Source organism: Bombina bombina, chromosome 2 (genome assembly GCF_027579735.1).
Source record: "Bombina bombina isolate aBomBom1 chromosome 2, aBomBom1.pri, whole genome shotgun sequence".
NCBI classification, from domain to species: Eukaryota; Metazoa; Chordata; class Amphibia; order Anura; family Bombinatoridae; genus Bombina; species Bombina bombina.
The window spans coordinates 210,896,372-210,909,776 of record NC_069500.1 but is presented as its reverse complement, the minus strand read 5'-3'; the positions used below and the strand labels follow the sequence as shown (position 1 = coordinate 210,909,776).

The following is a 13,405-nucleotide window of genomic DNA, read 5'->3' as shown; positions in this document are numbered from 1 at the left end:
TCCTGCTAATGTTCAACTGGCTGATCATGAGCATTTGTATCTAACAGGCAACTTAAATAATACCATTACCATATATATCTTTAAATAATAACTCTATAGCAAATAAAATATCTATAAGACAGGGTACACAAATTATATTACATATATATATATATAAAATATTCTAATAATAGAATATATTATGACATGTGATGCAAATTAACTATTTAAAGGGACATGAAACCCAAAATTTTTATTTCATGATCAAGGTAGAGCATGCAATTTTAAACAACTTTCTAATTTACTTCTATTATCATTTTCTCTTTGTTCTCTTGGTATCTTTTGATGAAGAGCAGGGACATAAGCTCAGTAACGTGCACGAGTCTGGAGCACTATAGGGCAGCAGTTTTGCAAGAATGCTATCCATTTGCAAGAGCCCTAGATGGCAGCACCATGTTCTGACGGCTACCTAAGTATCTCTTTAATAAAGAATACCATGGTAATTAAGCAAATTTGATACTTTTTTTACATTTAATTCTCTGTCCAAATTACAAAAGAGATTTTTTTGGATTTCATATATTTTTAATACAGATATTTATACATATTTAAAAATGCCCAGCCCATGTTCATTTAAAAATGATCTTAGCTTTGTAAAAAAAAAATTAAATGCTTTTTTTCCATCTTGAAGGTAAGGAAATAAATCCCATTATGGATATTTAATTTTTAGAAAGAAGTTCTGGGTCCCAGTGGGATTCAACTCAAGAAAAGGCCACATATAAACTAAAATCCTTACCGTATGCTCTATTTTAATTTTACTATAAAATCATCTATAGGTGAACATTCACTTCATTCGTCCCAGCTCATATTTAGATTAAGATAATTATGGTGAATTGAGAGAGGCTTTTGCTCTTCTTTAAGGACTTGATGACCCACACAACATATAATATTATCAGATTTACATGTTTGGGGTACCCATTTATCAAATACCGGACAGAAAAGTTTCCCTACATGGCTGAGGCTGTAAGAAGCAGCAGTCAGATGACCACTGGTTTTTAACTTGCGGTAAACAGGCTCTGCAGGAGCTCCAAAGTAGCTTCCACTGCTTGATAAATGGATCCCTCAAAGTTTAATACACTTTCAATTTCTTTTGTAAAGGAAGCATAGCTCCTTGGAACTGAGACCATATTATTTATGTATTGTCTCTTTTACACATTATTATTTGTCCTAGTATTTATTTAACAATAACGCTAACATTTTGGGCTTATATGCTGCCATGACAAATGCATTCATTATATTTTAGGATTGCTTTAGTTGTGCATTAAATGCACATCTCACTTGTTTCGTGTTTTTGCAGTGTCACCCCATCCTATGTAATATGATAAAATGTCAAGGTCAAAGAATGTAGCTATTCAAATAAGTTTTACTAAATCTTTCCCAATGTCCCTTTCCTGATCATTGAATACACCTTCCATTGTTCAAAAGAAGATGTTCAACTTATGACTACAGGGTTAAAGCACAGAATTGTATCTGTGATGTGTTATAGTACAAACGATCATTTTATTTCTTACTTTACATTATTTGCCAAAGATGTGCACCTTATTTGGCAATACAATTATATGTAATATGTAGTTTACTTTTATTTTCAGATTATATGTAACCCTTAAATTACAGTAATTATGCTTATTCTTCTAAGCATACAGCACATTGCTTAGAATCATCTACGGAATCACTTATGGTTTTGCTAGGGCAGCCTATGTGTAGTACAAAAAATTTAAATATGCTTTCCTTATTCATTTAGCCCCTTTTCATGCAATTACGCTGTGATGTGGGGTTTTTAGTTCTCAGAACTAAAAATGCACACTGAAGATTACACAAGGCTAACCCTGTTACATATATTTCCCTAATTGTCTCTAACTGATAAGTGCAAAATAATGAATGTTATACTACCCTTGTTAGCTGTGAATTCTACCAAATGAGGCATGTGGTGGGTAGAGTATGAGTTTTGAAAAACAGTTGCAGCAAACAAGATGTTGATATGTTTTACAAATGTTTAGACTTGGCTGATGTTATTCTATAGTGAAACAACAGAATTGTAATTAAAATCTTTTAATGTCCCTTTATGCTTAGAAGCTTTCATTTCAAATATGATTCATGCACTATTATAAACTACTTACAAGAGGTCAATCACCAAGGCAGGGGATCTAGGAGACAACTACATCGCAAATGCGCCATATGAAACAAATGCTACAAAACCGCAGTGCTATTATTAAGGATTGTATGATTTTTTGAATTATTTGCTTTAATTAAGAATATTTTTGAACTTCAGATGTTGCAGTAAATAAGAGCAATACAAAAAGGACCAGGGAAAACAAAAGGTACTTGAACTACTGCTAGAAAAACAATTTAAATAGAAAATAATGGACAGGGGCTCATGGACTCTCACCGCTAAGAAAGAAATGTATCAGGTAAGCACAAATTATAGATTCTTTCATAAAGGTGGCGAATGCCCATGATCTTTTACTCCTGGGAACATTTATTACCCAAGCTGTGGAGTCCACAAGTAATCTGAGTGGGACCAGACTTATACTATTCCAAATAGATTGAATCGTTTTTTGTTTGTTTTAAAAAAAATAATATCTATACAATAATATTTAATGCCCAGAAACAGCTGCCTGAAGGACTTTCATACAAAAAGCTGCTTCAGAAGAAGCAAAAACATCAAAATGGTAGAATTTAGAAAAATAATGTAAGGAAGGCCAAGTAGCTGCCCTGAAAATGTGATAAAAAAAAGGTCTCATTTTTAAAAGCCCACAAAGTAGCAACTAATCTGGTAGAATGGACAGCAATCCATTTAGGAGGAGACTGACCCACCTCCAAGTAAACTTTATGAATCAAAGGCTTTAAAAGGGACACTAAACCCAATGTTTTTTTCATGATTCAGATAAAGCATGCAATTTTAAACAACTTTCTAATTTACTCCTACTATCAATTTTTCTTCGTTCTCTTGCTATCTTTATTTAAAAAGCAGGCATTTAAATGAGCCAGCTCATTTTAGGTTCAGCACCCTGGATAGTGATTGCTTATTGGTGGCTACATTTATCAAACCAGTAAGCAAGCATAACCCAGGTTCTGAACCAAAAATGGGCTGGCTCTTAAACGGACAGTCATGTCCAAAAAAAACTTTTAGGATTTAAATAGGGAATGTAATTTTAAACAACTTTCCAATTTACCTTTATCACCAATTTTGCTTTGTTCTCTTGATATTCTTAGTTGAAAGCTAATTCTAGGAGGTTCATATGATAATTTCTTAGACTGCCTCTAATCTGAATGCACTCTGACCACTAGAGGGCATTAGTTCATGTGTTTCATATAGATAACATTGAGCTCATACACTTTAAGTTACCTGGAGTGAGCACTGATTGGCTAAAAAGCAAGTCTGTCAAAAGAACTTAAATAAGGGGCAGTTTGCAGAGGCTTAGATAGAAGGTAATCACAGAGGTAAAAAGTGTATTTATATAACTGTGTTGGTTATGCAAAACTGGGGAATTGGTAATAAAGGGATTATCTTTCTTTTTAAACAACAAAAATTCTGGTGTTGACTGTCCCTTTAAGCTTTACATTCCTGCTTTTTAAATAAATATAACAAGAGAACGAAGAAAATTTGAAAATAGGAGTAAATTAGAAAGTTGCTAAAAATTGCATGCTCTGTCTGAATCATTTAAAACAAAATTGGGGTTTAGTGTCCCTTTAAACAAGAGGCTAACAAAACGGCAAAAGCTTTCTGACCCTTTCTGGAACCAGAAAAAAAAAAGAACAAACAAAAGCTAGAAGATTGTCTAAAATCCTTAAAAGCCTGCAGATAGAACTTCAAAGCTCTGACCACATCCAAAATATGGAGAAGCCTCTGTTTAGGATTATTTGGATTAGGACAAAGGGCGCCATGTACTAAGCTTCGAAGTGACCGTCCGTCTGTATTTCCGCGTCAAAATTCGCTCACGATCTGCTTCTCGTATGTACCAATGTGCGATCTGGTCGAAAAACCACTATTTTCATCAGCGATCGTAATTTTACGCAACTGATCGTTCCGAAGCCTTTTTCCACTTACTACATGTTCGATTGCACGTAAATTCGCTGTAATCGGAAATTATGAATGTTACAACTAATCCGTCCGCTCCAACTTTCACTGTAACTTCGCATGATTTGCTTTGCGACCATTTAGGTAGCGAATACAATAGAAAACTATAGGGCGTCTCAACCTGACGCCAGGTAGAAGTACTTAAGTGAAAGGACTAGACTACTATTGTAGCATTATTGGTTTTTGGATCAGTGAATGAAGATGGAGACACTTTTACACATGTTTCTTTTCCGATTAATTCAATTACGAGGAAGAAGGGCTATACAGGCACCGGTTAACAACTTGCAGAGAAGGAGAGGTAGAAGAATTAGAGTCCCTAGAGTTTTCCTTCCACGTATGGGTTTGGAAAGCATTTCTGATCGAGAGATTATCCAGAGATTCCGTTTGGACAGAGAAGCTATTATGGAACTTTACTATGAAATAGCAGAATACCTGGAACCTATGACAGCGCGTTCACAAGCCATACCCGGACTATTAAAACTGTTGGCAGCCTTACACTTTTTTGCCACCGGTTCATTCCAAGCTGTGTCTAGCGTTATAATTGCCATCAGCCAGTCTGCTTTTTCGAGGCACCTAACCAAAGTTATTGATGCTTTGATGGTCGTCTTTCCAAGGTACGTGTGCCTTCCAGCGACTCCAGAAGAGTGGCAATCTGTGAAGTCTAATTTTTATAGAATGGCCGGAATGCCCAATGTACTTGGAGCCATCGATTGCACCCATGTTGCAGTCAAACCATCCCAACTAAACCAATCAGGTCGCAGACTGCTTCTTAACTTTGCTCTTTCGCGCCGAACGAAGCTTCAAAGTTATCAATAATCCGATTGTCTTCGACACACAATAGACGCGAAATTTTACGGCTTGGTTTTTAGTACATTCATGTAACGAAGTGCCATCCGCATGGTGCGAATGCCGGCGGGTTAATTCGATACGGTCTGTGCGAAAAAATTGACGCCTTAGTACATGGCGCCCAAAAAGAGGGAACAACAATCTATGAAAAGACTGAATAGGTACTTGCTTTTCACCTTATACTTTGGTGACTATATCGAGGATGCTCCTTGCACTTAGCCCAGCTGTCTATCGATTGGATTGAGTCAGCCAATCGGCTCCGAAGCCTCGGTCTGCTGATTATTGCACTGGATGTGCATCTAGGCTCGTGAGTATAAAGCTGTACTCTTGATCTGCCTCACTGCCTGTACATTCGTTATTACACCATCAGGCGCCTCTTTTTTTCCTCCTATTCAGGATATCGTTTGTTAATCTGATAATTGAAGTTATCAAAAGAAACCACCTTAGGCAAAAATGAAATTAAAACCTTCCAGGAAAAAAAGCTAAATATCCATAGAAAACGTAGATACAAATGGAGGAACCTGCAAAACTTTTAAAACCAAATCAAGGGCTCCATTACATATGCGGCGTCGTTTTTAGTAAGGTGAAAGGAATTTTAAGGGCTCTGGGAATTTTGGGATCTTCGCCTCCTCCTAGTGGTCAGGAGTATAATTTCCAAGAGTATTGGATTGTGGACTCTCACCACCTTTATGAAAGAAAGTTCCCATCTAACTTCTATTATAACATTTATTTCTCCTCATGGTATCCTTTGTTGAAAAGCAGGGAGGTAGGCTTAGGAGCATATACATGTCTCCAACACTTTATGGCAGCAGTTTTGCAAGAATGCTTTTGAGCACTAGATGGCAGCAGTTGCACATTGTATAACTATTAAAAGCATTCTTGCAAAACTGCTGCCAGACACGTATATGCTCCTTAGCCTGCTTTTCAACAACGGATACCAAGAGAACAAAATAAGTTCATTTGAAAGTTTTTTGTTTTTTTTATTATGCACTGTATCCAAACGTCAAAAAAAGGTTACGTTTTATGTCACTTTAAAATGTACTGCATTCTGGTATATTATTGATGATCCTGGAATATACTGTTTCCGTTTCTCTATATTTGATGCTGAATTTCTACCTGTCCTTAAAGTCACTGAAAACAACATATCTTTAATACAGCATGATTGTTCAGTGTTAATCAGGATCAGGATATTTTATAATTTGTGGGTGGAAAAAAAAAAAAGAGACCAGCTGGCGCCACTTGTGGCATCTACTTGATATCACATGAATCCTTTTTCTCATTCAAGTCTTCTTTTTATTAGTACAACATTGAGATTAAAAAAAAAGTCTTTTTTCTTGTTGGCAGAAGTCACTTGCTGCAGAGATTTAGAAGAAGGTATTTAAAGTTAAGCCTTCGTTTTGAAAAAGACATTGTTACAATTCCAAACTTATGCTTTGTTTCTGTAAATTTCCTTCATTTTTAGACACCGGAAACTTTCTATCGTCTCCTAAAAATATTTACATTGTTTTACATCAACTAACCTTGATATGGAATTGGGCGCCGCTATGCAAATGAATTATAATAATAACAGGAATTTGATTTTCTCTAACTGTAAATTGCTAACTATTACAACTCTGCTTGTCCAATAAAGTCTAAAATCTTTGTTTTCACTGTATTTTTATATTTTAATACTGACCCCATTTTACAATGTATCCAAAATGTGAACAGGTGTGTACCTAGATCACACAAATAAAATATGAATACAGTCCAAGGCCTCTAGTTATGAAGCTCCGTATTTACCTGCATTCGCCGGCCCAATATGCTCGCCTAAGCTCGCCTTACATCGCAGCCGCGGACCTGAATACATTCGCCAAAGTTATCAAGAAAGCTGTCAAGAAGCCGCGCACCAAGTACGGAGCGATGAGCAGCGGACTGTTGTTAACTGACAGTCATCGATCTCGCTGATCATCGGCTTCTTCGTAGCTTTCTTGATAGCCTGTCACTAAGCACCCACACTATACTATACAGTTTTACCCCCTAAACCGCCGCTCCCGGAGCCCCCGCAACTGAATAAAGTTATTAACCCCTAAACCGTCGCTCCCGGACCCCGCCGCAACTATAATAAATATATGAACCTCTAAACCGCCGCTCCCGGACCCCGCCGCAACTATAATAAATATATGAACCCCTAAACCGCCGCTCCCGGACCCCGCCGCCACCTACATTATACTTATTAACCCCTAATCTGCCGCCCCCTATACCGCCACCACCTACATAAAGTTATTAACCCCTATCCTGCCGATCCCGTACCCAGCCGCAAATAATTTGTTTAACCCCTGAACCGCCGCACCCGGAGCCCGCCGCCACCTACATTACATTTATTAACCCCTATCCCCCCCCTACACCACTGCCACCTACAGTACATTTATTAACCCCTAATCTACCCCCCTATACCACCACCACTATATTAAATGAATTAACCCTTAAACCTAAGTCTAACCCTAACCCTTACACCCCCCTAACTTAAATATTATTTCATTTAATCTAAATAAATATTCCTATCATTAAATAAATTAATCCTATTTAAAACTAAATACTTACCTATAAAATAAACCCTAAGGCCTAGATTTAGAGTTTGGCGGTAGCCGTGAAAACCAGCGTTAGAGGCTCATAACGCTGGTTTTAGGCTACCGCCGGTATTTGGAGTCAGTCAAAAAAGGGTCTAACGCTCACTTTTCAGCCGCGACTTTTCCATACCGCAGATCCCCTTACGTCAATTGCGTATCCTATCTTTTCAATGGGATCTTTCTAACTCCGGTATTTAGAGTTGTGTCTGAAGTGAGCGTTAGAATTCTAACGACAAAACTCCAGCCGCAGAAAAAAGTCAGTAGTTAAGAGCTTTCTGGGCTAACGCCGGTTTATAAAGCTCTTAACTACTGTGCTCTAAAGTACACTAACACCCATAAACTACCTATGTACCCCTAAACCGAGGCCCCCCCACATCGCCGACACTCGATTAAATTTTTTTAACCCCTAATCTGCCGACCTACGTTATACTTATGTACCCCTAATCTGCTGCCCCTAACACCGCGGACCCCTATATTATATTTATTAACCCCTAACCTGCCCCCCACAACGTCGCCGCCAGCTACCTACAATAATTAACCCCTAATCTGCCGACCGCAAAGCGCCGCTACTTACGTTATCCTTATCTACCCCTAATCTGCTGCCCCTAACACCGCCGACCCCTATATTATATTTATTAACCCCTAACCTGCCCCCCACAATGTCGCAGCCAGCTACCTACACTTATTAACCCCTAATCTGCCGTCCACACGCCGCCGCCAGCTACATTATAGCTATGTACCCATAATCTGCTGCCCCTAACACCGCCGGCCCCTATATTATATTTATTAACCCCTAACCTGCCCCCCACAACGTCGCCGCCAGCTACCTACAATAATTAACCCCTAATCTGCCGACCGCAAAGAGCCGCCACCTACATTATAGCTATGTACCCCTAATCTGCTGCCCCTAACACCGCCGACCCCTATATTATATTTATTAACCCCTAATCTGCCCTCCCTAACATCGCCGACACCTAACTTCAATTATTAACCCCTAATCTGCCGACCGAATCTCGCCGCTATTCTAATAAATGTATTAACCCCTAAAGCTAAGTCTAACCTAAACACTAACAGCCCCCTAACTTAAATATAATTTTAATCTAACGAAATTAATTAACTCTTATTAAATAAATTATTCCTATTTAAAGCTAAATACTTACCTGTAAAATAAATCCTAATATAGCTACAATATAAATTATAATTATATTATAGCTATTTTAGGATTAATATTTATTTTACAGGTAACTTTGTATTTATTTTAACCAGGTACAATAGCTATTAAATAGTTAAGAACTATTTAATAGCTAAAATAGTTAAAATAATTACAAAATTACCTGTAAAATAAATCCTAACCTAAGTTACAATTAAACCTAACACTACACTATCAATAAATTAATTAAATAAAATACCTACAATTACCTACAATTAAACCTAACACTACACTATCAATACATTAATTAAATACAACACCTACAAATAAATACAATGAAATAAACTAACTAAAGTACAAAAAATAAAAAAGAACTAAGTTACAAAAAATAAAAAAATATTTACAAACATAAGAAAAATATTACAACAATTTTAAACTAATTACACCTACTCTAAGCCCCCTAATAAAATAACAAAGCCCCCCAAAATAAAAAAATGCCCTACCCTATTCTAAATTACTAAAGTTCAAAGCTCTTTTACCTTACCAGCCCTGAACAGGGCCCTTTGCGGGGCATGCCCCAAGAAATTCAGCTCTTTTTCCTGTAAAAAAACACATACAATACCCCCCCCCAACATTACAACCCACCACCCACATACCCCTAATCTAACCCAAACCCCCCTTAAATAAACCTAACACTAAGCCCCTGAAGATCTTCCTACCTTATCTTCACCATACCAGGTATCACCGATCCGTCCTGGCTCCGATATCTTCATCTAAGCCCAAGCGGGGGCTAGACATCCATCATCCGACGGCTGAAGAAGTCCAGAAGAGGCTCCAAAGTCTTCATCCTATCCGGGAAGAAGAGTAGATCCGGACCAGCAACCATCTTCTTCCAAGCGGCATCTTCTATCTTCATCCGATGAGGACCGGCTCCATCTTGAAGACCTCCACCGCGGACCCATCTTCTTCCGACGACGACTTCCCGACGAATGACGGTTCCTTTAAGGGACGTCATCCAAAATGGTGTCCCTCAAATTCCGATTGGCTGATAGGATTCTATCAGCCAATCGGAATTAAGGTAGGAAAATTCTGATTGGCTGATGGAATCAGCCAATCAGAATCAAGTTCAATCCGATTGGCTGATTCAATCAGCCAATCAGATTGAGCTTGCATTCTATTGGATGTTCCGATCAGCCAATAAAATGCGAGCTCAATCTGATTGGCTGATCGGATGGGGGCTTTGTTATTTTATTAGGGGGCTTAGAGTAGGTGTAATTAGTTTAAAATTGTTGTAATATTTTTCTTATGTTTGTAAATATTTTTTTATTTTTTGTAACTTAGTTCTTTTTTATTTTTTGTACTTTAGTTAGTTTATTTCATTGTATTTATTTGTAGGTGTTGTATTTAATTAATGTATTGATAGTGTAGTGTTAGGTTTAATTGTAGGTAATTGTAGGTATTTTATTTAATTAATTTATTGATAGTGTAGTGTTAGGTTTAATTGTAACTTAGGTTAGGATTTATTTTACAGGTAATTTTGTAATTATTTTAACTATTTTAGCTATTAAATAGTTCTTAACTATTTAATAGCTATTGTATCTGGTTAAAATAAATACAAAGTTACCTGTAAAATAAATATTATTCCTAAAATAGCTATAATATAATTATAATTTATATTGTAGCTATATTAGGATTTATTTTACAGGTAAGTATTTAGCTTTAAATAGGAATACTTTATTTAATAAGAGTTAATTAATTTCGTTAGATTAAAATTATATTTAAGTTAGGGGGGTGTTAGTGTTAGGGTTAGACTTAGCTTTAGGGGTTAATACATTTATTAGAATAGCGGTGAGCTCCAGGGGTTAATGTTTGAAGTTAGGTGTCGGCGATGTTAGGGAGGGCAGATTAGGGGTTAATACTATTTATTATAGGGTTAGTTAGGCGGATTAGGGGTTAATAACTTTATTATAATAGCGGGGCGGTCCGGTCGGCAGATTAGGGTTTAATAAGTGTAGGCAGGTGGAGGCGGATTAGGGGTTAATAAATATAATATAGGGGTCGGCGGTGTTAGGGGAAGCAGATTAGGGGTACATAGGGATAATGTAAGTAGCGGCGGTTTACGGAGCGGCAGATTAGGGGTTAAAAATAATATGCAGGGGTCAGCGATAGCGGGGGTGGCAGAATAGGGGTTAATAAGTGTAAGGTTAGGGGTGTTTAGACTCGGGGTACATGTTAGGGTGTTAGGTGCAGACGTAGGAAGTGTTTCCCCATAGACAACAATGGGGCTGCGTTAGGAGCTGAATGCGGCTTTTTTGCAGGTGTTAGGTTTTTTTTCAGCTCAAACAGCCCCATTGTTTCCAATGGGGGAATCGTGCACGAGCACGTTTTTGAGGCTGGCCGCGTCCGTAAGCAACTCTGGTATCGAGAGTTGAAGTAGCGTTAAATATGCTCTACGCTCCTTTTTTGGAGCCTAACGCAGCCATTCTGTGGACTCTCAATACCAGAGTTATTTTAAAGGTGCGGCCAGAAAAAAGCCAGCATTAGCTACGCGGGTCGTTACCGACAAAACTCTAAATCTAGCCGTAAGATAGCTACAATATAATTAATAATCACATTATAGCTATTTTACGGTTTATTTTTATTTTACAGGCAACTTTGTATTTATTTTAACTTTGTAAAATAGTTATTAAATATAAACTATTTAAAGGGACACTGTACCCAAAATTTTTCTTTTGTGATTCAGATTGAGCATGAAATTTTAAGCAACTTTCTAATTTACTCCTATTATCAAATTTTCTCCATTCTCTTGGTATCTTTATTTGAAATGCAAGAATGTAAGTTTAGATGCCGGCCCATTTTTGGTGAACAACCTGGGTTGTCCTTGCTGATTGGTGGATAAATTCATCCACCAATAAAAAAGTGCTGTCCAGAGTACTGAAACAAAAAAAAGCTTAGATGCCTTCTTTTTCAAATAATGATAGCAAGAGAACAAAGAAAAATTGATAATAGGAGTAAATTAGAAAGTTGCTTAAAATTGCATGCTCTTTCTGAATTACAAAATAAAAAATTTGGGTACAGTGTCCCTTTAATAACTACCTAGATAAAATAATTACAAAATTACCTGCAAAATAAATCCTAACATAAGTTACAAATACATAATAAATAATGCAGAGTCAATTCTATTGGCTGATAGAATCCTATCAGCCAATCGGAATTCGAGGGACGCCATCTTGGATGACGTCATTTAAAGGACCAGTCATTCGTCGGGTAGTCGTCGGTAGAGCTGGATGTTCCGTGCTGGAGGTCTTCAAGATGGAGCCGCTCATCGCCGGAAGGATGAAGATAGAAGATGCCGCTTGGATGAAGATTTCTGCCAGATGGAGGACCTCTTCTGCCCCTATCGGATGAAGACTTCTGCCCGGCTGGAGGACCACTTGTGCCCGCATCGGATGAAGAGTTCGGCCCGGTTGGCTGAAGACGGCTCAAGGTAGGGTGATCTTCAATGGGGTAGTGTTAGGTTTATTTAAGGGGGGATCGGGTGGGTTTTAGAGTAGGGGAATGTGGGTGGTGGGTTGTAATTTGGGGGGGTATTGTATTTCTTTTTTTTTTACAGGTAAAAGAGCTGATTACTTTGGGGCAATGCCCCGCAAAAGGCCCTTTTAAGGGCTATTTGTAATGAAGTTTAGGGTAGGGAATTTTATTATTTTGGGGGGCTTTTTATTTTATTAGGGGGCTTAGATTAGGTGTAATTAGATTAAACTTCTTGTAATCTTTTTTTATTTTTTGTAATTTAGTGGGGTTTTTTGTGATATAGTTTCGTTTATTTATTTGTATTTTAGTTTAGATCATTATAGTTAATTTATTGAATTAATTTAATGATAGTGTAGTGTTTTTTGTATTTGTAACTTAGGTTAGGATTTATTGTACAGGAAATTTTGTAATTATTTTAACTAGGTAGCTATTAAATAGTTATTAACTATTTAATAGCTATTGTACCTAGTTAAAATAAATACAAAGTTGCCTGTAAAATAAAAATAAACCCTAAAATAGCTACAATGTAACTATTAGTTATATTGTAGCTAGCTTAGGGTTTATTTAATAGGTAAGTATTTAGTTTTAAATAGGATTAATTTATTTAATCATAGGAATATTTATTTAGATTAATTGAAATAATATTTAAGTTAGGGGGTGTTAGGGTTAGGTTTTGGGGTTAATTCATTTAATATAGTGTCGGCGGGGTCGATTAGGGGTTAATCAATGTACTGTAGGTGGCAGCGGTGTAGGGGGGCAGGATAGGGGTTAATAAATGTAATGTAGGTGGCGGCGGGCTCCGGGTGCGGCGGTTTAGGGGTTAAACAATGAATTTATTTGCGGCGGGGTCCGGGATCGGCAGGATAGGGGTTAATAACTTTATGTAGGTGGCGGCGGTATAGGGGGTGGCAGATTAGGGGTTAATAAGTATAATGTAGGTGACGGCGGGGTCCGGGAGCGGCGGTTTAGGGGTTCATATATTTATTAGAGTTGCAGCGGGGTCCGGGAGCGGCGGTTTAGGGGTTAATACATATAATGTAGGTGGCGCGCGGTGTAGGGGGGGCAGATTAAGGGTGTTTAGACTCGGGGTAAATGTTAGGGTGTTAGGTGCAGACACTTCCCTTAGGAATCAATGGGTATGGATATCGGGCAGCAGCG

At 37.6% G+C, this 13,405-nt stretch overlaps 1 protein-coding gene across 1 annotated transcript in view; it reads right to left on the bottom strand.

Moving 5' to 3' along the window:
* ATG10 (autophagy related 10) overlaps positions 1 to 13,405 on the bottom strand; it is a 406,998-nt gene that overhangs the window by 78,618 nt on the left and 314,975 nt on the right. The gene's annotated exons all lie outside the window — the stretch shown is intronic.